Genomic DNA, 26,717 nt, shown 5'->3' on the forward strand with positions numbered 1-26,717 from the left:
GCTCCATGCAAGATCTCACCCCGTGGGGTCAAAATGATCACAAGAACGGTGAGCAAAAATCCCAGAACCACACGGGGGGACCTAGTGAATGCCCTGCAGAGAGCTGGGACCAACGTAACAAAGGCTACCATCAGTAACACACTACACCACCAGGGACTCAGATCCTGCAGTGCCAGACGTGTCCCCATGGCAGGGGTTATAACCCACCTTTACTCTATCCAAAATTAAAAGTTTTGCCTTTAGCTCTACTGTAACCGATTTGCAGCAAATGCCTAAAGCGAAGCTCCAGCCCCCACACCAAAAATGTAAAAGTCAGCAGCTGAAAATACTGTAGCTGCTGACTTCTAATATTAGGACACTTACCCGTCCAAAGACCCTGCAATGCCGGCACCCCAGCCATTTTTTTAATCGGGTCTTGGGTGTTGCCTCTGCCATTCCTTGTAAGGGAAGCCAGCAGTGAAGCCTTGGAGCTTCACAGCCAGTTCCCTACTGTGCATACGCGAAGCATGCTGAACTTTGTGAATGGTCCAGTGGTGGGGGGAAGGAGGAGAGGGGCTGCTGTGAAGTCCCCCAAAATTGAGAGAGGGTACCTGTCAAAAATAGGCATTCACTCCCCCCTCACCCCTGAAAGGTGCCAAAGGGAGAGGGGGGAGAAATCAAATAAATGGAGCTTCCCCTTTTGGGTGGAGTTCTGCTTTAAGGCCTCTTGCAGACTGTTGCTCCTAAATTGATGTTTTTGGGGCTTTTGGAATTTATTGGCTAAGCCTCAATAAAAGCCTATGTGTCCATGCATACATAGGCTTTTAGAGAGGTTTAGGAGCAGCAGAGTTTAGAGGTAGTCAAAGCGCCTTCACCTGAACACAAAAGAATTTGGAGAGGAGCTTTGGGCATAAAAATGCCAAATGTGGCTAAATACGCCTCAGCGCTAGGTGCGTTTAATCATCTCAATGGCCAGAATAAATTAAAAAGCTGATCAATGAAATAAACAAATGTATAACTAAATAAATGCTAAACTCGCCTAAACTGGTTTGAAAAAATTAGTTTGTAACCACTTCAATACCAGGCACTTAAACACCTTCCTGCCCAGACCAATTTTGAGCTTTCAGCACTGTCGCACTTTGAATGACAATTGCACGGTCATGCTACACTGTACCCAAATGAAATTTTTATCATTTTTTTCCCACAAATAGAGCTTTCTTTTGGAAAAAAATATGTTTTTTTTTGTTTCAGTTTCAAAACTTTGTAAATAAGTAAGTTTTCTCCTTCACTGATGGGCACTGATGGGGCTACACTGATGGGCACTGATAAGGCGGCACTGATGGGCATCAATGAGGTTGCACCAATGAAGTGGCATTGATGGACACTGATATGTGGCACTGATGGGCACTGATAGGCGGCACTGATGGGTGGCACTGATGGGCGACACGGATGGGCACTGATAGGTGGCACAAATTGGCACTGATAGCTGGCACGGATTGGCATGGATGGGTATGGATAGGCGGTACAGATGGGCATGGATAGGCGGCACAGATGGGCATGGATGGGTACTGATAGGTGGCACGGATGGGCACTGATAGGCGGCAAAGGTGGGCACTGATAGGTGGCATTGTATTACATTATACTGTACTAATGGATGCCAATCAATGCCAAACAATAATGCATGGCAATCAGTGATGCCCATTGTGGGCACTGATTGGCATCCATTATGGCCACTGATTGGCATCCATTGTGGGCACTGACTGGCATCCCTGTTGGTCTAGGGAGGATTACCTTGTGCTGGGCATCCCTGGTGGTCTGCTGGCATCCCTGGCGGTCCAGTGTGGGCATCCTCAGGGAGGCTGCGCTGATAATGGATTAGCACAGACCCCCCCCCCCCCCGTCAGAGGAGCAGCCGATCGGCTCTCCTCTACTCGCGTCTGACAGAGGAAAAGCCGATCACCGGCTTGTCGATTGGACGCGGCTGGACGCGGCTGATCATGTGGTAAAGAGTCTCCATCGGAGACTCTTTACCGAGATCGTAGTTGCAGAGTATCAGACTGACACCCCGCAACAACGATCGCTGCGATGTGCGCCCCGGGGGGCGCGCAGCGGCTCAAAATCCTGATCACATCATATGACGTCCAGTCAAGATTTTGAAACCACTTTGCCGCCGTGTATCTGCTATAGCGTGGACGGCAAGTGGTTAACGTGGATTTTCTCCTGTCAGGTGAAACAACGTTTACAATAAACCAGTGTGCATGAGGCTATTGTATAACATTGAGCTGCTTCTACAGGCAGGAGAAAAAAAAACGAAAACTCCTGTAGAAGCAGCATTTTTTAAGCCCAGTGTGCATGAATCCTAAGGGCCGGTTCACACCAGACCCTACAGGAATCGCTCAGAAACATGCTGTGCTTTGCTGTGCCATTAACATGCAGTTATGTGTGGTGAGATTTCAACCCATTCATTTTCAACGGGTTAAAATTGCACCAATCCAAAAGTGGTACATGCACTACTATTAGAAAGCAGTGCAACCGGATTGCATGGTACAAAAGATCTGATGCGGGCAAATGCACTGAGTTTGTGACCTGTGTTTGTGGTGTCATTAACTTACTATTGACACTCGCTGCAAATCGCAAATGGACTGCGTTTTGAATGCGAGCGCTGGTGTGAACAGACCCTTATAGTATACAATGCATGTGTGGAAATGTTCTGCATTGAGCTCAGGAAAGAAAATAAATTGTAACATTTCACCAGAGGGAGATCATGTTGTGAATGAAAGCTCAATAGAATGTTTTCACAGTTTCTAATATTTCTGTGTGAGTTTTTTTTACAGAATTATCTTCATCTGGTGTAGTGTTAACATGTTAAAAAAAATTGTGAAAAAACAGAACTAAGGGTCCTTTCACACGGGGCGGATCAGTTCTGATCCGCCCCGTGGATATCCGTTTGCTCAGCGGGGATCACTCCGCCGATCCCCGCTGAGCAGGGAGATGACAGCTCCGTCTCTGCACACTGCGCAGGGACGGACCTGTCACAGCGCCGCTCTCCCCTATGGGAGATCGGATGACGACGGACCGCAGTGCCCGTCGTCACCCGATCCGATCCGCAGACGGATGGAAAAATAGCTTTTTCCTCCGTTACACTTTTTCGGATCGGAGCGGGTCGGATGTCAGCGGACATGTCACCGCTGACATCCGACGCTCCATAGAGCTCTATGGAGCACCCGTTCAGGTACGCCTGAAAAACTGACAGGCGGGCCTGAACGGGACGTCAGTGTGAAAGAGGCCTTAATCTACTAAATTTAAGTGATAAATATCACAAAACATAAATAATGAATGCATTTAGTAATTTAGTAAATAATGCATGTTTATCTATTGAAGTGACTTTTGAGATAAATACCACATATTAGAGTTAACCACTTCAATACAGGGCATTTATACAGCTTCCTTACCAGACCAATTTTTAGCTTCCAGCGCTCTCACACTGTGAATGCCAGTTACTCAGTCATACAACACTGTACCCAAACAAAATTTTTATCATTTTTTTCATACAAATAGAGCTTTCTTTTGGTGGTATTTAATCACCACAGGGTTTTTTATTTTTTACGGCATAAGTGAAAAAAGAGCGAAAATTTTGAAAAAAAAAAACACTTTTTTTTTAGTTTCTATGATAAAATTTTGCAAATAAGTCATTTTTGTTCATAAATTTGGGCCAAAATTTATACGGCTACATCTCTTTGGTAAAAATAAACCAAATTAGTGGATATTATTTAGTCTCTTTGAAAGTTATAGAGTCTACAAGCTATGGTGTAAATCATTGAAAATTGATCACATCTGATCACACCTGATGCACTGACGGCCTATCTCATTTCTCGAGGCTCTGAATTGTCAGGAAAGTACAAATACCCCCCAAATGATCCCTTTTTGAAAAGTAGACAGTCTAAGGTATTTAGTAAGAGGCATGGTGAGTTTTTTGAAGTTGTAATTTTTTCCCACAATTCTTGGGAAAAAGAAGAATGTTTTTTTTTTGTTTTTGTTTTTTTACAAAATTGTCATAATAACAAGTTATTTCTCATACACAGCATATGCATACTTCCAGTTACACCCCAAAATACATTCTGCAACTCTTACCGAGTATGGTGATACCACATGTGTGGGACTTTTACACACGCTGGCCACACAGAGAAGTCCAAACTGCAGGGAGCACCGTAAGGGGTTCTAGGAGCATAAATGACACCTCTAATTTCGACCTATTACATTTGTGAAGGCCCTGGAGCACCAGGACAGTAGAATTACCCACAAAATGACCCCATTTTGTAAAGCAAACACCCCAACGTATATTCTATGAGGCATAAAGAGTCTTTTGAACAAAGTTATTGTGAGGTTTCTGGCCTGGGAAGGGGGGATGGTGATTCGCCATAGGGAATTGGAGACCAATGTGGGTCTCTATTTACGGAAAGAGGGGGTTCACCTCACGGACGTGGGCATTGACCTTTGGTCGTTGGGACTTCAGGGTATTCAGGCGGCCCTCTGGGTGTGGAGGTGTCATCAAGGTTGAGGTTTCACCCTTTCAGGCTGTGGCGGTATTTATTTGTTGGTCAGATAGACGGTAGCAGTAAAAGAGGTGGTAAAGTGGGTGGGGGCTCATGGGTAGATGGCCCCTCCGGTGTGTACATCAAAAGTTTTGATGATAATGGTGTTGTTGCACTGCGGGAAAGGTGGTTGTCGCCGAGCAGTACAGCTGGAGGCCGGTAAGGTTGTGGTAAAGGTCCCGCAGTGCCCCCTGGTGTGTATACATATATGTATACGGTAAAAGGAGTTAGCCTCCGCGCCCTGGCCCGACTCTCAGCTGCCGCAGCGCCGGCCAAGTGACGCTGTTGTCTTCCCTCCGTGCACGAAGGTGGGCCAGACCTGGCACCACTCCTGCCGTGTAATTCCCTTCCACTGTCTCCCAGTGGTGTCCGCCCACCCACAGCACCATCCACAGAAACGCCTGCACTTCCACCAGCGGCTGCTGATGAAGTCCCCCTTCTGTCCCCCCCTCGGCCCGTGCAGAGCCACCGAGGGGCTTGTAACTGCCCGTCTTGTCGCCGCCGGCCTCCCTCTTTTTGCAGAGCTGCAGGGGTGACTCTCCCAGAGTCAATGTGTCCAGCTGCCAGCCGCCCCCTAGCCGTGCCATGCGCTGCCTGACTGCTCTTCCCCCTCGGCTTGTGCAGAGCTGCTGAGGGCGACACCAGTGTAGCATCCCTGGCATCCCGACCCACCCGCAAGTCTCCGTCCACTCCTCCTGGGCCTCTGTAAGCCTGTCCACTGGTACCCCCCGACTCGTGCAGAGCCGCTGGGGATGACATTGCTGGGGATCTTCTCCTATCTCCCAGGGAAGCGGCGCCATGTAGGCCCGTGCCCCCGCCCCTGTCACAAAGCCGCGGCGTGCAGGCCGTCCCGGCCCCGCCAGGAATGATGGCTGGCTCCCTTTGACTGGGGGGGTTGAAAGGTCCCCCCTGTGACTTCTGGACCCCCGGGAAGGCCCTGCCACAGCCCCTGGAGAGTACCTGGTTGGCGGCCTGGAAATCCTGCCGCTTGTTGCCGCGCCACCGCCTCCCACACGTCCTTCCTCGGCATGCCGTCCTCCCGCCTCCACCAAAACCGCTGCAACCTGACGCTGTATCCATTCGGACCCTCAGGATGCCGCCATCAGCTGCTCCAACAGGTCCGTCGCATCCACCATCTTGGAAAGTAAAACGAGGAGCAGTGAAAAAACTGCCTCCTCGTGTGCTCTTCTGTTCCGACTGCCCGCTCCTGACTCCGCCCCCTTTTTATAAGGGCCGCTCCCCTTCCTCTGTCCCGCCTACTTTTTCCAAAACCCCACCCACTAGTGTGTCACTTGACACACCGTCATGTCCGGCCCTCCCCTACATTCCTCTTCGCTCCATTTTCGCTCCGATCCTCTCTTGAAAATAGGTGAAAAAGGAACAGATGTCCATAAGTACATAATCATACTTTCATAAACCTGCAATAAAAAAAATTGGTATATTTTCATTTAAATTGCTTCCTCTTTCATTTAACCCTTTCATGCCCAGTCGTTAATGTCATTAATTAAAGTCAACTCTTTTTTGGCATTTGTATCTAGCCTATAATAAGGCTTAACTTTAGGTTCAGTAACAATCTCTTAAACCTGTATGGTTTAGGAGATATTCACACTGCATGCAGCCGGTGACATGACATCTGTAGGACTCTAAGCCCAGTATATTCCATGCTTTTTACTCCGACAGGTGCCCTTCTCCACTTCCCGTACCCCACCTTAAACAAATGACTGGACTACATATGGAGTAAATGGCCATCTGGCCATAATTTATTTAACAAAATCTGTTTCATAAATAACATAAATAACTTTAAAATAACCTTAAACCTTCCCAGCCTTTAAACGGGTCATGGGTACTAGCATAATAATATACTAGTCACTGCGAACGACTTCCAACTTTTGACCTCTTGACCTCCAGACGGAATCCCCTGTCTCGGAGGCTATACGCAAATCGTTGCAGTGACCTACCCCTTTTAACCCTTCCAGGTTAACCCCTCGTAACCTGAAAGTACCATTAAACCACCCCCATCCATGGATGGGTACAACAGTTTACTACCCGTACCTCTCATTATTTCCTTAAAATTCCCAAAGAACCTCCACAGCCCGAAAGGGGTAAAGCCTTACCCTTTTGGGCACCTCCACACGCGCAGCCCTCGCTGAATACCCTCCTGCAAGCCTAACGTCCACAGATCTGTCCCTACATCATTCAAAAGGACGCCATCGCTCCTATAAATGCCTCCACATTTCTATTTCTAATTCCCTATGTCTGACTGCAAGGCCCCCATTTCTGATGAAGAACTTGCTCACCTCCTTGTTAACCTTAACCCTGGCCCTGTCCACCTTCTTGTCCCATAGGGCCCACCTCCAAGCCATCCTACTCACCATGTCTGACCAAACCACAACCATATTAGGGTAAGCAGATTTCAACCGTAAAAAAATCACACTTTATATCCCGGATGAGATCTCTCATCGACCTAGCCCCCATGTCATTGCCCCCCACATGGAAAAGCAACACATCGGGTGACCTGTCCAGGCGGGAAAACCTATGCACTTCTCCCAGCACCCTGTTCCACCTCATGCCAGGGATCCCGATTCAGCAAACTTGCACCTCCTGCCTTGCTATGCGAAGTTGCCTGCCGTTCGGCCGCATATCCGCTCTCTCTTCGCACCCCAAAAAACGTATGAGTGGCCCAGTATCCATACCAAGCCCACTTCATAACCTGAGGAGAAATAAATATTAACACATGTGAAAAACCACTAACAACCCACTCTAACCCCCAGACCAATGCATAAAACTAAAAAAAATTCCCATTAATGTAACAGCTGTGGACGGACATCCAATTTAAACCTGTCCGAGTCCCACCTCCCAAGTCGCCTAACCGCCTTGACACCCAACCCCGCTCTGGAAGCCTCAGTGGCAGCCCCAATCCTGAAGGAGTGAGAGGAAAAATGTGTTGGGTCGAAACCCGCTGCCACCACGCACTTACGAAAAACTGTCACAAACTGAAACTTGGACAAGTAAGAGCCATCCAAATGCAGTAAGAATGGGCCGAGACCTGCGGCCGCACCGCCAGGAAGCTTTCCACAGACCTCACAGGGCAGATAGCCACCTCCCCGATCCTGGCCAACTCCACTCGTAACCCCCTACCCTCCTGGTCGGTCTTAGACCGCCGAATCCGGATTCCAACCCCATCCTGGCCCAGTTCCACATCCTCCCGCGCCAACCCCCCCGCAGCCCGTTTGGACGGGCTGACCAGTTTGCTAATCTGGAAAGCCCCAAAGAAGGCAAGGGCGAAAGCCACCCGGGAAAAGCGCTTGTTCATAGCCCGAACTGCAAACCCCCACCACAGCCCGACTCAGGGCCCGAAGTAGGTCGAAGGAGACTGGTCGCCTCCCGTCCCTCTTCTTGTGCGCCCGCCGGTAACCTTTTACCGCTTGCCTTAGCCAAAATTCCTTTGTGTAGTCCCGCTGTCCCTGCCATTTGAACAAGAAAGCCAGCCCAGCCAGTTTTCGATCAATGGTGGCTGCCGATACTTTCTTAAGAGGTGTTTTAAGAGAAGTCCCAAAAAAGGGTTTACAACCACTTTAATTAATTAACACAAACGTAAAACATTTTATTTAACTAATACTAAATAAATGAATAAAACTATATATACACAGTACAATTAAAAGAAAATACAAACGATAAATGAAAATGCATTATTTCAGAGACAACAGTCAGCAATATTATGCAAATTTGCGCCACAATGGCTCTTTTACAAGGCCACAATACAAGTTAGGGAAACCAAGCAGGTTTGTAATTAAGAAATAAAAATGAGAATGCATTACTTCACAAAAAATACAGAAATATTGTACAGACTTCATGTACATTATGTAAGCAGATTTAGGAAGTTTCAGTCAAAATAGCCTCCCAAATCTTACGATAGTTGGTTAGCCTGAAGAAGTGTTACAGTGCCACCTTCAGGTTTATTGACAAACTCCAACCTAACACCTGATTCAAGTATAGTAAAGTGAAAAATGCCATGCTGAATAACATATGTAATAATAAAACAGCTGCTAGAACCGTGAGATACACACAGATACAAATATACAGTACAAAGTAGCAGTGCTGCAAAAAACATATATAAAGAATAAACTAGTCCAAATCAGTAATTGAATGTGAACTAAAATGCACAAATGTAATAGGTAATAGCACTAAATGAACGGTCCATATATAGCACATAAATGTGAGATCTTGTGATATGACACCTCTAGACGACAGTGCACCTCCACCACATGAATTGTGTGCTTACCATAAGGCAAGCTTTTGGGACCCTGCGGCTAAATACCCAGCCAGGGCCTTTATTCAAAAAGGAAGATGGTTATCCACAGCTAATAATGGGAAGGAGCATAGATTAAGCACCAAATGGCCTGGGAAACTCGAGCATCAGCCACCAAGTAAAGAGTTCAAGTGTTACCCAAAAAATACAAAGAAATACTCCATAGTGTAAAAACATACCAAATGGAATAAAAGAATTGCACTTACAATGTAGAAGATAAAAACAATCATAAAACACAGTTGGCCAGCAAGTAAACACCTGTCCACTGAGTACAGCGCTATAACGTCAGCACGTCAACCTCCCTACACATGTTTTGTCACAATCTGACGTTGTCTCAGGGAACAGGCAATTAGGGATGGGAGAACATAAGTTCGGGCCGAACTTTGGTTGTTTGGATGTACTGTGAACACCGAACAATATGCAGTGTTCAGGGCAAATTTGAAAGCCGCCGGAACACCGTTAAAGTCTATGGCATATTAACATGAAAAATCAAAAGTGTTCATTTTAAAGGCTTATATGCAAATTATTGTTATAAAAAGTGTTTGGGGACCCGGGTCCTGCCCCAGGGGACATGTATCAATGCAAAAAAAAGTTTTAAAAACTGTCGTTTTTTCAGGAGCAGTGATTTTAATAACGCTTAAAGGAAGTGAAATATTCCTTTAAATTTCGTACCTGGGGAGTGTCTATAGTATGCCTGTAAAGAGGCACATTTTTCCCGTGTTTAGAACAGTCCCTGCACAAAATTACATTTCTAAAAGGAAACAAAGTAATTTAAAAGTACTAGTGGCTATAATGAATTGTTGGGTCCTAGCAATACAGTTAAAAGTCATTGAAAAATATGGCATGGGATCCCCCCCAGTCCATTACCAGGCCCTTTGGGTCTGGTATAAATATTAAGGGGAACCCCCCAACCAAAATTTTAAAAAAATATTACGTGGGGATCCCCTCCAAATTCCATACCAGGACCTTCAGGTCTGGTATGGATATTAAACGGAACCCTGCACCAATTTATTATTATTTTTTTTAATTTGTACCTAGTACAGTACCTCTATACTGCACCCACCACCTCTATATTGCAACCAGTACTGCACCCACCTCCATACTGCACATAATACCTCTATGCAACACCAACCTCCATACTGTACCTAGTACCTCAATACTGCATCCACCTCCTCCATATTGCACCTAATACCTTTATACAGCTCCCACCTCCATACTGCACCTAAATCCTCCATACTGCACCCACCTCCATACTGCAACTACCTCCATACTGCACCCACCACCAGCTCCTCCATAGTGAAATCACCTCCATACGGCGCCTACTTGTATATTGCACCCACCTCCATATTGCACCCACCACCATACTGCATCAACATTCTCTATATTGCACCAACTTCCATACTGCACCCACCTCTATATTGCACCCACCTCCACCTCCTCCATACTGGCTCCACCACCAGCTCCTCCATACTGCACCCATCTCCATATTGCACCCACCACCATGCTGCACCCACCTTCTCTATACTGCACCCACCACCATACTGCACACACCTCCGCCTCCTCCATACTGCTCCCACCTCCATACTGCACCCACCACCATACTGCATCCACCTCCAACTCCTCTATACTGCACCCACCTTCATCTTCCCTATACTGCACCCACTTCCATACTGCACCAACCTCCATACTGCACCCACCACTACCTTCTCTATACTGCACCCACCTCCATACTGCACCCACCTCCACCTTCTCTATACTGCACCCACCTCCTTACTGCGCCCACTTCCACCTTATCTATACTGCTCCCACCACCATACTGCACCCACCTTCATACTGCCCCACCTCCACCTTCTCTACCTTTTTTTTTTACATTGTGGTCTGAATGCAAGAGCATTTTTATCCAATTGCTGGTCCTTGACCCTCCATTGAAGCCTTACTGCCTTTGTGTCTGATGAGTTCCTGATCTCGTGGTACCTGGTTGTGCCACACAATCGGATTCATCTCTGGCTGATCGATTGACCATTTGGATTGTCGCGCGATCCTTGCATATGTTCCATTGGAGTTGGTGCCATCATTGCCTGCTTTTAGCTGATATAAGCCTGATTGACCCACTGCTGTATGGTAGGTTGGGTCCACCTTGTCTGGTAAGAAGTATTTATCTACAATTTCTATCTTGAATAATACCCGCCTTTTGAATGTGCTACAAGTCCTTTGTCTGCATCTGTGCACCATTTCACACTAAGGACCTACTATCAAGTCACTTGATTGGACTTTTTGCTCATGAAGTTCATTCAAATTTTTTTGGGGTGTTTAGATACACTTACGTCACAATTTTGAACAATATTTTTGCTTTCTTACAGGACACTAGATCAACATTGTTATCTGTGTTTACAGAACTTGTTCACTTATATGTTTTTGGGGTTCAGACACATTCACATTGTTGTTTGAACACTTTGTTATTTACAGGATATTTAAATATTATGTTATTCAGAAGTTTTATATTGTGTGTATAGCACTAATTTTTGTTTTCCCGAATTTTATTTTTATGTTCACTGTTTACATGGTGTCACATTGATACTTTTAGCACTTCAGCACTTCACTTTTATATATTATATTTATCTAGACTTTGTTTAGTGATAGCAGCTTTATATTGTGTGATTTCGTGTAGCAATTTCCCCCCTTCCCCACATTCCTATGTAGCACTGCAGTTCCCCACAGAGTAGTTTGCTGAAAAATAGTCAAATTGTACCTGTACTTTTGAATATTTATATATGGCTAAACATTTTAACCAATTCTATAGGTTTTGATGCATTAACCAACCAGGTATTACATTTTACAGTTTGCATTCTGAGAATTAGTTGACATTAAAGCGGAGTTCCACTCAAAAGTGGAACTTCCCCTCATCCATGGGCGTCCACAGCAGGGGGCAAGGGGGGTCAAGTGCCCCCCCTGGAATCCTCAAAGTGTTGCAGCCGCCGCCATGCTGCATTTTTTTTTTACTGAGTCCGCAGGCGGCTGCATCCTCTGCTTTCTCCTGGATAACAACGCTGGCTGGCTCTGTGTTCGGCGGGCGCTCTGTAACACAGTCCGGCCCCCCCCCCCTAGACCAGCTCGTGTGATAGTAGAGTGAATCAACGTTCTGCCTATCACATGACCCGGTCTGGGGGGGCGGGGCCGTGTTACAGAGCGCCCGCCGAACACATAGCCAGCCAGCATTGTGATCCAGAGGAGTAGATGCCCATCTGTACAGCCCGCCCTGTGTGCCACATTGCCTGGATAGGAGGATCGAGGGGGGGGGGCTGCAGGGCTCTCCTCCACCACCACACTCTCCTGCCCCCCCAGTGCTCTCCTCCCCCACCACCACCACACTCTCCTGCCCCTCCCCCCGTGCTCTCCTCCACCACCACCACACTCTCCTGCCCCCCCATGCTCTCCTCCACCACTACACTCTCCTGCCCCCCCGTGCTCTCCTCTACCACCACCACACTCTCCTGCCCCCCAAGTGGTCTCCTCCACCACCACACTCTCCTGCCCCCCCCCAGTGCTCTCCTCCACCACCACACACTCCTGCCCCCCACAGTGCTCACCTCCACCACCACACTCTCCTGCCCCCCCAGTGCTCTCCTCCACCACCACACTCTCCTGCCCCCCCCCAGTGCTCTCCTCCACCACCACACTCTCCTGCCCCCCCAGTGCGCTCATCCACCACCGCATTCCCCTGCCCCCCCCCAGTGCTCTCCTCCACCACCACACTCTCCTGCCCCCCCAGTGCTCTCCTGTCCCCCAGTGCTCTCCTCCACCACCACACTCTCCTGCCCCCCCCCCAGTGCTCTCCTCCACCACCACACTCTCCTGCCTCCCCCAGTGCTCTCCTCCACCACCACACACTCCTGCCCCCCCAGTGCTCTCCTCGACCGCCACACTCTCCTGCCCCCCCAGTGCTCTCCTCCACCACCACACTCTCCTGCTCCCCCCCAGTGCTCTCATCCACCACCGCACTCCCCTGCCCCCCCAGTGCTCTCCTCCTCCACCACCACACTCTCCTGCTCCCCCCAGTGCTCTCCTCCACCACCACACCCTCCTGCCCCCAGTACTCTCCTGCCCCCCCCCCCAGTACTCTCCTCCACCACCACACTCTCCTGCCCCCGCTAGTGCTCTCCTCCACCACCATACTCTCCTGCCCCCCCAGTGCTCTCCTCCTCCACCACCACACTCACCTGCCCCCCCCAGTGCTCTCCCCCACCACCACACTCTCCTGCCCCCCCAGTACTCTCCTGCCCCCCCAGTGCTCTCATCCACCACCGCCTCCCCTGCCCCCCCCAGTGCTCTCCTCCACCACCACACTCTCCTGCCCCCCCAGTTCCCTCCTCCACCACCACACTCTCCTGCACCCCCGTGCTCTCCTCCACCGTCACACTCTCCTGCCCCCCCCTCACAGTTCTCTCCTCCCCTGTTCTTGCTGCCCTCCCTGCTCTTCAGCTCTCCCTATCCTTCTCTAGCCACCATCCTAGTGCTCTCCCCCCTTGTCCCTCCCCGTGCTCTCCCCCCGTTCCCCCCAGTGCTCTCCCCCCCTGTTCTTTCTCCCCCCCAGTGCTCCCCCCAATGCTCTCCTCTCCCCACCCAGTGCTCTCCCCCTGTTCTTTCCCCCCCAGTGCTATCCCCCCTGTTCTTTCTCCCCCCCGTGCTCTTCAGCTCTCCCCATCACTCTCCAGCCCCCACCCCAGTGCTCTCTAGCCCCCCATTCTCCCCACCCCTGCTCTTTCTGCCCCCCTGCTGCTCTCCAGCCCCCCCAGTGCTCTCTACCCTCTGTGCTCTCCACCCCTGTTCTTTTTGGTTCCCCCCCAGCACTCTCCACTCCCCACCCCTGTACTCTCCACTGCCCCTGCATTTTGACACCACCCATGTGCTCTCCACCCCCCATAGTGCTCTCCAGTCCCCCGTGCTTTCCACCCCTGTTCTTAATGTCCCCCACTGGTGCTCTCAAGCTCCCCCCCCCGTTGCTCTCCACTCCCCCCTGCTCTTTGTACCCCCCCCCCCCCAGTACTCTCCAGCCCCCGTACTCTCCACCCCTGTTTTTCTGTCCCCCCAGTGCTCTTCACCACCCCACACTCTTAGCCCCCCAGTGCTCTCAGCCTACCATGCTCTCTACTCCTGTTCTTATTGTCCCCCCCCAGTGCTCTCAAGTTTCCCCCCCAGCGCTTTCTGCTCCCCACCCCTGTGAACTCCACTCCCCCTAACTCTTCCCCCCCCCACCCATGCGTTCTCCAACTCCACCAGTACTCTTTGCACCACCTTTGCACCCCCTTCTCTCCAACTCCCTCCCATTGCTCTCCACTTCCCCAGGACCAGAGGGCAGGCTGACTGGGGCCGGAAAATGAGGAAGGTTGAAGGTGCAGGTGGGACCACTCCATCTCACAGCAGACAGATCCTCTGGAAGGAGCACCGTCCCCATCCAAAACGAGAACAGACCCTGCCTGCTGCTGGCCGTCATGGATATCCTGCTGGCATGCAATGTACCGTACCAAGCATCAACAACACACCTTCCCACAGACAGGGACTGCAGACTGGGATATTGGGCACAGGAGGGGCTGCAATGATGGGTACAGTGAGACTGCATTCACGGCACAGTAAAGCTGCATTTGATGGACACAGTGAGGCTGCATTTGATGGACACAGTGAGGCTGCATTTGATGGACACAGTGAGGCTGCATTTGATGTGCACCGTGAGGCTGCATTTGATGTGCACCGTGAGGCTGCATTTGATGTGCACCATGAGGCTGCATTTGATGGGCAATGGTGAGGCTGCATTGAGCTCTTGCATCAAGTTTGCAGTCTCTGACCATCTCCTGTAGCATGTCTGCAGTCTCTGAGGGAGTCTGGAGAGGAGTCAAGAGTGGGAGCACCGCCGGGATGGGGGTTATGGGAGAAGTCAGACTTGTGTGGACTGTGGACAGGAGACTATAGGATAAAACCAGAGCCACCAAGCTGGAGCTGACTGACTGAGCCCTGCACAGTGCACCTGAGAGGTCAGTGAAAGCACCACCAGGCCAGTCGGGGTCACTGATGTAAGGGGGGAGTGAATACGATAATGTAAGGGGCACTGATATAAAGGGTTTCCTCCTTATATTAGTAACCCACTCCCCTTACCTTAGAGTATTCTTTCTGCAGAAGGTGGTCCCCCTTGATCATTGATCACTTACCACTATTAACTGGAATTTGAATATACAATATAATTTGAATATATATATATATATATATATATATATATATACATACAGCAAGCCCTATGTGATTGCATATCTATATCTAATACTCTCTTCATCAAATGTGCTTTAAAATGTATGGTTTTCCCTTTCATGAACAAGAAAATAATGACGTTATGCTGTTGGGCTGGTATAATAATGCTGTGAGGCTGGTATGAAATTTTTTACAGGGCTGGTTTTTGAAAGCATGGGCATCCGCAAGGTTACTCAGGTGGCTTCATACCATGCCCATATAGCCTAGAGAATGTACATCTTTTTACATTGCAATACATCTGTTGTTGCCATATTTTTATCTTGATGAAAACAGCCTATACAGTGACAGTATAAGATCAAAATATGGCCACAACAGATGTATTGCAATGTAAAAAGATATACATTCTCTAGGCTATATGGACATTGAACACAGCCGCCAGAGTAACTTCCAATACAAAGTGAAGATGAATTATCTGCTATATAACACATATGTAGTAACAGTGGAATGGAATTGTCGAAAATAGTCCCTCTTCATTGCACTCTGTTTGATGCTTTGGGATGGTGCGTCAGCAAGCCCAGACAGAGATCTACCAGTCGCCTGTCCGTGATCTACTGGTAGATTGTGATCTACAGGGTGCCCCAGACGATGCCACATATGGCGAAACGTACGTAGGGTGGTCTTGACGTGCTTGACGCAAATCACGTGACATTTGGGCGTTCGCTTTGCCGGCCGGCTTTTCTTAACGCTGATTTGACCTTTATGTTTGTGAGTATGTTTTTTATTATGGAATAAAAGATTTTGGTTTACGGTTTTACGCTATGGGAGTCTTTGCTTGCCTTTTATGAATGGTCCAACCACGTGAAAACGAGGTGATGTCCCTGTGTGATGACCCCTAAGATTTCTGATATCAAATGCCTTTCTGATTCTGGGATTTGGTAAGCGCACATTTTTACCATTTATCAGCACGGTATTGGTGAAGGAAATTCTCTCTCTTGTACCCGCATAGGATTTCTTGAGAAGAAACACTTATGATTATTGGACTGCTATGCCCACGATTACATCTTGATGAAGAACTGTTTTCTTATATATAATTTCTGAGCACTTTATTCATAATATTTCTGATTGTTCACAAAAATTCTGTGCACTTTACCACTTATGCTCATTACTACGTCTTTATGAGGAACTGTTGTTTATATATAATTTTTGAGCACTTAATATATATATTATTATTTTTTTCTGTACACTTGATTATTGTATGAGTTATAGAGTACATTTTTATTATTCACTTAGTTGTGTTTCTATACTATAATTTTTGACTAGTTATAGTGTATACATATTATTCTGTTATAGGTTTTAGATATATTTTTTTAAATTTTTGTAATTGTGAGCGCGGTTGAAATTTCTGACTTGTGATCTACAGGTTGCTGACCTCCGGCTTAAAGCTTGTAGGAAGAATGTTTGATGCCACGTACACACGACCGGACTTTCTGGCAGAAAAGGTCTGACTGTCTTCCCGACGGAGTTCCAACGGACTTCCGACCGAACAGACTTGCCCACACACGAACGAACCAACTTGGTTTTCCAGATAGAAATTGATTCCGTCGGACAGATTTGAAACATGTTCTATTTCTAGGTCCGTCTGAATTTTTCAAGAGAAAAGTCAGATGAAGCCCACACACGATCGTAATATCCGACGGAATGATTCTGTCTCACCTTTTCTGCTAGAAAGTCTGGTCGTGTGTACGCGGAATTATTCTCCTCTGGCTATCCTGTGGGGCTCCATGACTCCTACCCTCTGTATTGCCCCTGTATTGATCACAAAAAAAAAAAACTCTCGCAATACACACCAAACTGAGCATGTGCAGAGTGCCTCCTAAGGCTCAGTGCTATCAGCAGATTACTTGTGGACACTAAGCCCTTGTACACACGGTCGGAGATTCCGATCGGACCGTTTTGACGGATATTCCGACTGTGTGCGGTCTACATTGGACTGTTACCGTCGGAGTATCCGACGGACCAAGTTTTCCAACTTGTTGGTAAAATTTTCTGACAAAATGCTCTGGTCGGACATACTCCGATCATATGTAGAGAATTCCGATCGGACAAAGTGCCACGCATGCGCAGATCAAATTCCTACACCAAAGCTATTGGCTACTAGCGTGAAAGTAGTCCCGTCGTAACGAAATAACGTAATCACGTCGGATTTTCCGACAACTTTGTCCGACCGTGTGTATGCAACAGTTTCGGACAAAATCCGTCCGACAAAATCCGACGGATTTGGTTGTCGGAATCTCCGACCGTGTGTACAAGGGCTAAAAGAAGGGGGAAATCAGGGAAGATAGGATCAAACAGCATTTTTACAGTGTGGAAGATTAACCCCTTAGGTTCAATAGTGCGTATAACAAGCATGCTTCACTGCATATACAGACTGATTTTTACTGTTGTGGGTTTAGTAACACTTTAAGGACAAATCTATTTAAAATGTTCATAGAAAGTAAAGCCGGTCACTTGGTGTACTCTTTGACGTGAATCTTTATTAGACATGTGCAGAGTAAAATATTTCGTTTCGGAATTTAGTTTTCGTCCGAAAAATTAATTTATTTAGTTACTCCCGAAATTCGTTTTTATTTATTTTATTTTTCGTTCAAAAATTGCATTCGTCTGAAAATCCACATGAATTACGGTCGAATCTCTCTTTGAAGGCTTATGGTGTCTGTCAAATGTATAAAGAAGATTCGACGGAGCTAGTATATAGCATACTTCATGTGAACTTTAGAACCCTATTAAAGTTTATGGGACTCCAACGTTCAAAATCTAAAGTGCTAATTTTAAAGACTAATTTGCAAGTTACTGTCCTAAAAAGTGTTTGGGGACCCGGGTCCTGCCCCAAGGGACATGGATCAATGCAAAAAAAAGTTTTAAAAACTGCCATTTTTTCGGGAGCAGTGATTTTAATAATGATTAAAGTGAAACAATAAAAGTGTAATATTCCATTAAATTTCGTAAGGGGGGGGGGGGGGGGGGTTGTCTATAATATGCCTGTGAAGGGGCGCATGTTTCTGGTGCTTAGAACTGTCCCTGCACAAAGTGTAATTTATGCAGAAAAAAAAAGTCCTTTAAAATCACTCGCAGCTATTATGAATTGTCGGCTCCGTAATACAGAGAACACTCATTGAAAGTCATTGATAAAAAATAAATAAATAAAAAAGCATGGGGGTCCCCCAAATTCAATTACCAGGCCCTTCAGGTCTGGTATGGATATTAAGGGGAACCCTGCCTCAAATTTAAGAAAAAAATTGACATGGGGTTCCCCCTAAATATCCATAACCAGACCCTTCAGGTCTGGTATGGATATTAAGGGGAACCCCGCGTCAAATTTAAAAAAAAATTGACGTGGGGGTCCCCCTAAAAATCCATACCAGACCCTTTATCCGAGCACGCAACCTGGCAGGCCGCAGGAAAAGGGGGGGGGGACGAGAGAGCGGCCCCTCCTCCCTCCTGAACCGTACCAGGCCACATGCCCTTAACATTGGGAGGATGTAACAGAAATCTGCCTGTGTTACATCAGAGGGGTGCGGGGTCACCCATACGTCACAGGGAACCCTGGGTTTCCCCTTGCATCAGAGGGGGGCGGGGTCAGGTGACGGGTGGCCCCGCCCTCCATATATAAGAAACGTCAGGCCGCCGGAATCCCTGCAGTGTCTCCTCCGTGGAGACAGAAGGTGGATGGATTCGCTGCGCTGATTCAGATCAGCCATCGCTGGAGAGATGATCGTCCGTCGCTGGATGGCAAGAGTGGATTACCACCGCTGGAATCTTTTTTTTATTTTTTTTTATTTTTAATAAAGGAATTTTTCAAAAGTGTGTTTGTCTTATTTAACTATTTTTTACACTTTCTTTGTGAAATGGTAGGGGTACTTTTGTACCCCCTTACCATTTCAAACAGGGGGGGGCGGGATCTGGGGGTCCCCGCAGACCCCCACAACCACCGGCCAGGGTTGTGGGGATGAGGCCCTTGTCCTCATCAACATGGGGACAAGGTGCTTTGAGGGGCCACAGACCCCCAAAGCATCCTCCCAATGTTGAGGGCATGTGGCCTGGTACGGTTCAGGAGGGAGGGGGGGCCGCTCTCTAGTCCCCCCTCTTTTCCTGCGGCCTGCCAGGTTGCGTGCTTGGATAAAGGGTCTGGTATGGATTTTTAGGGGGACCCCCACGTCAATTTTTTTTAAATTTGACGCGGGGTTCCCCTTAATATCCATACCAGACCTGAAGGGTCTGGTTATGGATATTTAGGGGGAACCCCACGTCAAATTTTTTCTTAAATTTGAGGCAGGGTTCCCCTTAATATCCATACAAGACCTGAAGGGCCTGGTAATTGAATTTGGGGGACCCCCACGCTTTTTATTTATTTATTTTTTTATCAATGACTTTCAATGAGTGTTCTCTGTATTACGGAGCTGACAATTCATAATAGCTGCGAGTGATTTTAAAGGACTTTTTTTCCTTCATAAATGACACTTTGTGCAGGGACAGTTCTAAGCACGGGGAAACATGCGCCCCTTCACAGGCATACTATAGACACCCCCCTACGAAATTTAAAGGAATATTACACTTTTATTGTTTCACTTTAATCATTATTAAAATCACTGCTCCCGAAAAAAACTGCAGTTTTTAAAACTTTTTTTTTGCATTGATACATGTCCCCTGGGGCAGGACCCGGGTCCCCAAACACTTTTTAGGACAATAACTTGCAGAATCTTTTCTCTCCGTCAAATCTTTTTTCTCTGTCGAATATTTTCTCTATATAATCTTGGACTAATAGAGGTAAGGTTAGGCAGACTTCTATAGACACAGATTGTTGTCATTGTCAGAGTCACATCGAATCTCCTATTCTATATCAAACTGTTGTAACAATGAAAACGAAAATGAAGCATTTATTTATGTCAGATCTTTTGTTTTTCGGATTCTGTGCTTTCGTTATCGTTTGTCAAAACGAAAACGAAAATAGCTGAAATTCGGACGAAAATGCATTCGGACGAAAACGAATGCACATGTCTAATCTTTATAGGCTACATATATATATTTATATTGTAAAGCGCTGCGTAAATTGCTGGCGCTATATAAATCCTGAATAATAATAATAATAATATATAATGACACAGTATACAGACCGGCTTTACTTGCTATGGACTATTTGTATTAGGGACAGAACATCCCAGCCAGAGCACCGGCCTTCAGCTTTTGAATACTGAATGAATCAGGTGAGCTGGGGTATGGTTTTGTATCTATTTAACCACTTGCCCACCACCCCATAGCAGATTTACTGCTATAGCGCAGCTGTGCTGTGTAGAATCACACATATATACGTAATTCTGCACTTACGGATTTTGGGTGCCAGTGCACGCTGCCAACAGCTTGCTCCTACTGTGATTTTACACGCTGATCAGCGGGTCCCACAGACACGATTTCCACCACTACCCACTAAACGTTGGTTACACAATCTTCCTATGTAAACAAGGCAGACTGTCATTCTATCAGTACAGAGGACATGGATCCTGTGCCTCTGTAAAGCAAACATACCGATCCATGGTTTCCAGTGGTAAAAGCACCCCCCCCCCCCCCACAGTATTAGAACACTAAGCTAGGCACACATTTAATCCTTTGATCGCCCCTGATGTTAATCCCTTCCCTGCCAGTGTCATTAGTACAGTGACAGTGCATATTTGTAGCACTGATCACTGCAATAATGCCACTGGTCCCCCCCCCCCCAAAAAAGTGTCAAAGGTGTCACTTAGGTGTCCGACTTGTCCGCCACAATATCACAGTCCCACTATAAGTCAGTGATCACTGCCCTTACTAGAAAAATAAAATAAATAAAAATATCCCATATTTTGTAGACGCTGTAACTTTTGCGCAAACCAATCAATATATGCTTATTGGAAATTTTTTACCAAAAATATGTAGAAAAATATATATTAACCTAAATTGATGAAGAAATTAGATTTTAAAAAAAATGTATGGGTGTGCTGTAGAGCAGAATGTAAAAAATATTGGATTTTTTTTTTTTTTTTGTCGTTTTGTTTCTAGCGCAAAAGATAACTCAGAGGTGATCAAATACAACAAAAAGACATTTCTATTTGTGGGGGGGGGAATGACATTTTATTTGGGTATAACGTCGCACGACCGTGCAATTGTCAGTTAAAGTAACGCAGTGCGGTATCGTAAAAAAAATGACCTGGTCATTGATGAAGGGGGTAAACCTTCTGGAGGTGACATGGTTAAAATGGTTAGTCGCCACCGGAGAAAACAATAAGTTTGCATGAGGTAAAACGATTGTGCTGACGTTCCAAACTGATGAATTGTTAAAACTTCTTAGGTTAATTTGTTTAAAAAATCCCAATCCTAAAGCCTGTCCAGAAGCAGTTTTTATTCCAGTCATTGTTTGGTGGTTCTACATCAATTTTTGAAACACATTGAGTAATGCAATTTCTCAGGTGAAAAATGTTTGCTATGAAATTTGCATAATTTTTTTTTTTTGTAAGTAAACAGCAATCTGCACGTCTACACTGGAAAAAGACAACAGTGTTCATTTATTGTTAAATTATAGAAAAGAATGATTGATTAATCTGTATAAACAAAACATTTACTGTGTGGCCACCAGGAAGGAACCAGTCTGTAGGTGCTGTCCCATTAATGGTGGCCAAGACCAACCCATTGGCTGTCTCTCTAGAAATTAAACCTTACAAATTCACAGTGTGAAGGGGGTGAGTAACACTCAGGGTTACACCGGTAGGTGATGCTTAGAATCTGCTTAAGACATTCAAATTATTTACTATGATTGCTTTTTATTTTAATTACTATAACAATATATTGTATTTTAAATGCATTGAAACTATGTAAATTACTAATGCATTCAATTCTATTTTTAGGCACACGGAAGAAAAAAAAAAATGAAGTTTCTATTAATATGCACTGTTGTCATTGTGGCATCTAAGACAGAAGCATTCTACAATGAAGGTAGCTATTTCTTTTTGTTTAAGACAATTATTATACTGAATCTATAGCTGAAAACCAACCAAACTAAATTTGATTAGAATTCTGTTCAGTGCTGGTGAATTAAACCCAAAACCTAATATGTAATATATTGCAGTTTACAAAGTATTAGATGTGGTGGCTGCATTCGTTTTTTTTTTTTTTTTAGCCTTTTTTTTTTTCACCTGATGATCCGGCCAAGGAGACCTCCTTTATTAGAGTGCCCTCACTATAGTTGAGATAACACAGGGGGCATATTTGGACAGAGGCATTGTCAGTTTAGGGGGAGGGGAGTGTAAGATGTACTAGTAGATTTAGATACACTAACAAATTGAAGCCAAACTCCAGCTAAAGCCCCATACACACTATCAGATTTTCTGCTGATTTTTGTCTTCAGATTTACCAAAACCTTATAATATGAGGTCAAACCTTAGGAGTTTCAATGTGTATGCTATCAGGCAGGCCCTTCTACTACATGGTTTTGGTAAATCTGAAGACAAAAATCTGCAGAAAATTTGATAGTGTGTATGGGGCTTAATAATGTATAAGCAGTTGGAGAAAAAGTTTTGTCCTTTGGGTTAAAGGTTTTGCAGAAATAAATAAAAGCTCATCATTGTAAGCATCCCTGTCAGCGGTGAATGGTTTATCTCATCTGTGCAACGGATACATCAGCAGAGTGCTTGTTTTATTAAAAACAGACTTGCTGGCCAGATCACCAGATGAGAATAAGAAAAAGAAAGACTAAAAAGAAAAGAAAACAAATGCAGCTACAAGATGGAAGAAATGGTAAGCTGAAATATAATAAATGTATGCTTTTGGTTTTATACTGCTTTAATGTATGTATGTATCTATACATTTTAAATACTTCTGCCTGTAAACATAAAGGTAATCTTTTTCCCCAAAGACGAATGCTTGAACATGTACAAGTTGGTTTAAAAAATGACCTAGACTGGCATATTTTCAGAGTCTTACAGAACAGAATAATGCTGCTCATATGTGGCATGATAAAACAAAGCAATGCTCCCAATATCAAACATCTCTTTTATTTATTGTACTATTTGCCTGATGCTGCTGGGTAAATGGAGTATCATGGTTAGTAGCAGGTTTCTGAAGTAAGCCATTCTTGGGGAGATATTTGAGCATCTGTGGCTAGTGTTGAATTTGAATAATATTAGTTTCACTGCGTAAAGGGTAATTCCACTTTTTTGGGGGAAAGAAAACAGCAAATAAAGAAAAAAGATATATAGTGTATACAAATGCGACACAAGTCATATTGTAATTGAATGTTATTAAAAATGACCTTTCCTTTTCAATCTGCAGTTGCTGTAATTTTCTAAAAATGTAATGCATTATGGCCACCTAGAGGTGCTCTGTAAACCACCTATTAGCCCTAGGAACACACGGTCGGACATTCCAACGGAAAATGTCCGATCGGACCGTGTTGTCAGTTAATCCGACCGTGTGTGGGCTCCATCGGACTGTTTCCGTCGGAATATCTGACAAACAAAGTTTTAGAGCAGGGCTATAAAATTTTCCGACAACATGATCCGATCAGACTTTGTCCGATCGTTTGTAGAGAATTCCGATCGGACAAAGTGCCACGCATGCTCAGATCAAATTCCTAGACCAAAGCTATTGGCTACTAGCCTGAACATAGTCCCATCGTAATTAAATATCATCATCACGTTCTGAACGATCGGATTTTCCGACAACTTTGTCCGACCGTGTGTATGCAACAGTTTCAGACAAAATCCGTCGGACAAAATCCAACGGATTTGGTTGTCAGAATGTCCGACCGTGTGTACAAGGGCTTAGAAACATAATTTCCTGCTTGTGTTATTGGCTCACAAATTTTTCAAAAAGTCGACACTAAGGCCCCTTTCACACCGAGTCGGTTTTCAGGCGCTACAGCGCTAAAAATAGCTCTTGCGTAGCACCTGAAAAAAACGGTCCCTTTCACTCCAGTATGAAAGCCAGAGGGCTTTCACACTGGAGCGGTGCGCTGGCAGCACGGTGAAAAAAGTCCTGCTAGCTCCATCTTTGGAGCAGTGTGTTCACCACTCCTAAACCGCTCCTAGCCATTGAAATCAGTGGCGCTTTGTGGGCGGTTTTAACCTTTTTTCAGCTGCTAGCGAGGGATTAATACCGCCCCGCTAGCGGCCGCATACCGCAGCTAAAACGACGGTAAAGCGCATCTAAAAATAGCAGCGCTTTACTGCCGATGCCCGCACCACCCCAGTGTGAAAGGAGCCTTAGATAAAAGTCAGATTTCAGGCATCCCTGCAACAAAAATTAAATTTTTGGTTGTATACTCCCCAATAGGAATACATCTAAAGGGACGCAGGCCTAGCAGATCTCCTCATTGCTCTGCAGCTGCACAGCTTGTTGATAATTATGAAACCACTCCCATTAGACCCAATGAGCACAGAGGAATAAACAGGGTTTCTTCAAAATAACAAAAAGGTAGTAATGTGCAACAAAGGTTGTTATAATCCTTGCAATGTACATACAGTATCTCACAAAAGTGAGTACACCCCTCACAATTTTGAAAATATTTTATTATATCTTTTCATGTGACAACACTGAAGAAATGACACTTTGCTACAATGTAAAGTAGTGAGTGTACAGCTTGTATAACAGTGTAAATTTGCTGTCCCCTCAAAATAACTCAACACACAGCCATTAATGTCTGAACCACTGGCAACAAAAGTGAGTACACCCCTAAGTGAAAATGTCCAAATTGGGTCCAATTAGCCATTTTCTCTCCCCAGTGTTATGTGACTCGTTAGTGTTACAAGGTCTCAGGTGTGAATAGGGAGCAGGTGTGTTAAATTTGGTGTTATCGTTCTCACTCTCTCATACTGGTCACTGGAAGTTCAGCATGCCACCTCATGGCAAAGAACTCTCTGAGGGGGGGAGGGTGTCAGCCTGCCAGTGCTCAGACCATACACTGCCTACAGTCAAACATGGTGGTGGGAGTGTCATGGTCTGGGGCTGCATGAGTGAGTGTTTCCAGAACTGGGGAGCTACGGTTCATTGAGGGAACCATGAATGCTAACATGTACTGTGACATACTGAAGCAGAGCAAGATCCCCTCCCTTTGGAGACTGGGCCACAGGGCAGTATTCCAACATGATAACGATCCCAAACACAACTTCAAGACAACCACTGTCTTGCTAAAGAAGCTAAGGGTAAAGGTGATGGACTGGTCAAGCATGTCTCCAGACCTAAACCCTATTGAGCATCTGTGGGGCATCCTCAAACGGAAGGTGGAGGAGTGCAAGGTCTCTAACATCCACCAGCTCCGTGATGTCGTCATGAAGGAGTGGAAGAGGACTCCAGTGGCAACCTCTGAAGCTCTGGTGAATTGCATGCCCAAGAGGGTTAAGGCAGTGCTGGAAAATAATGGTGGCCACACAAAATATTAACAAATTGGGCCCAATTTGGACATTTTCATTTTTGTTGCCAGCGGTTTAGACATCAATGGCTGTGTGTTGAGTTATTTTGAGGGGACAGCAAACTTATACTGTTATAGCAAAATATAATTTCTTCAGTGTTGTCACATAAAAAGAAATAATAAAATATTTACAAAAATGTGAGGGGTGTACTTACTTTTGTGAGATACTGTAGATCACCCAGAGGGAAAAAAAAATTCTCAACAAAAGTGGAGTTATGCTTTAAATATATTCAGTATATCTATAGTTTTCATATACACAGCAGTGTTAAAGTGAATCCCCAGTCTCTTATGTGAAAGTTAAAAGACAGCAGCTATAAAAACTGTGGCTGCTGACTCACAACTGGGCACCCACTGCGTATGCGTGAGCAACGCTGCTCTCTGTGACTGGTCCCGCAGTCTTCTGGGACACATGACAGGTCCCAGAAGACTTCAGGAGGGAAGGGAGAAGGAGAACTTCCGCTTCTGATCAGCTAAGGCGAGCAGCTACCTGTCAAAATCAGGTACCCGCTCCCCTCTCCTCCTTTCCCCAATAGCTCCATTTCATAAACAGGAACCGAGGAGGAGGCCTTAAAGCGGAACTTCACCGCTTTAAAACTTCTGATTGCAATCCTGCTAGAAAGTCACAGATGTACAGAACGTCCACGGAGCAGCAGCAGCAGGCTGTGGGCGTAGGGACGGCATGACAGCTGCTTTGAATGCACTGTCGACGTTTTAAGGGGGGTAAGGAGAGTGGCCGCTTTAAGAAGACTGGAGTAGGCGGGGCGGTGGGCGGAGCCTGCCGTTTTGCAGTCACGAGGCAGAGAAAGCCAGGGGCAGTCGGAGAGCGGAGGAGGAAGTGATAGGACATACACCCTCGCCGCTCCGACGGGCAGCATGGCGTCTGCAGCATTTTTAGAGCAGCTGAGAGCGGCAGTGGAGAGAGAGGGCGCCGCATGGCTACAGGCGCAGATAGCGGCTGTGGCGGCGGAACGCGAGGCGGCAGTGAGGGGGGACGGCAGAGACACCTCGGGCGCGGCGTTCCGGGCCGCCCGAACGGTTCAGCCCGGAAGTAGGCCGCAGGGGCCCCCCGCGGACGGCGCACAGCACCCCCGGTAGTGACACAGGCGTGCAG

The 26,717-nt window shown here is 46.1% G+C and overlaps 1 pseudogene across 1 annotated transcript in view; it reads left to right on the forward strand.

The window, feature by feature from the left end:
* The first annotated feature begins 22,051 nt into the window (after positions 1–22,051).
* LOC143984112 (myeloperoxidase-like) overlaps positions 22,052–26,717 on the forward strand; it is a 96,435-nt pseudogene continuing 91,769 nt past the window's right edge. Inside the window, exon 1 of the transcript XR_013274712.1 lies at positions 22,052–22,134. The product of XR_013274712.1 is annotated as a myeloperoxidase-like (transcript). The remainder of the gene's footprint in view (positions 22,135–26,717) is intronic.

Source organism: Lithobates pipiens, unplaced genomic scaffold (assembly GCF_037356315.1).
Source record: "Lithobates pipiens isolate NorthernLeopardFrog02 unplaced genomic scaffold, aLitPip1_a1.2 Scaffold_16, whole genome shotgun sequence".
NCBI classification, from domain to species: Eukaryota; Metazoa; Chordata; class Amphibia; order Anura; family Ranidae; genus Lithobates; species Lithobates pipiens.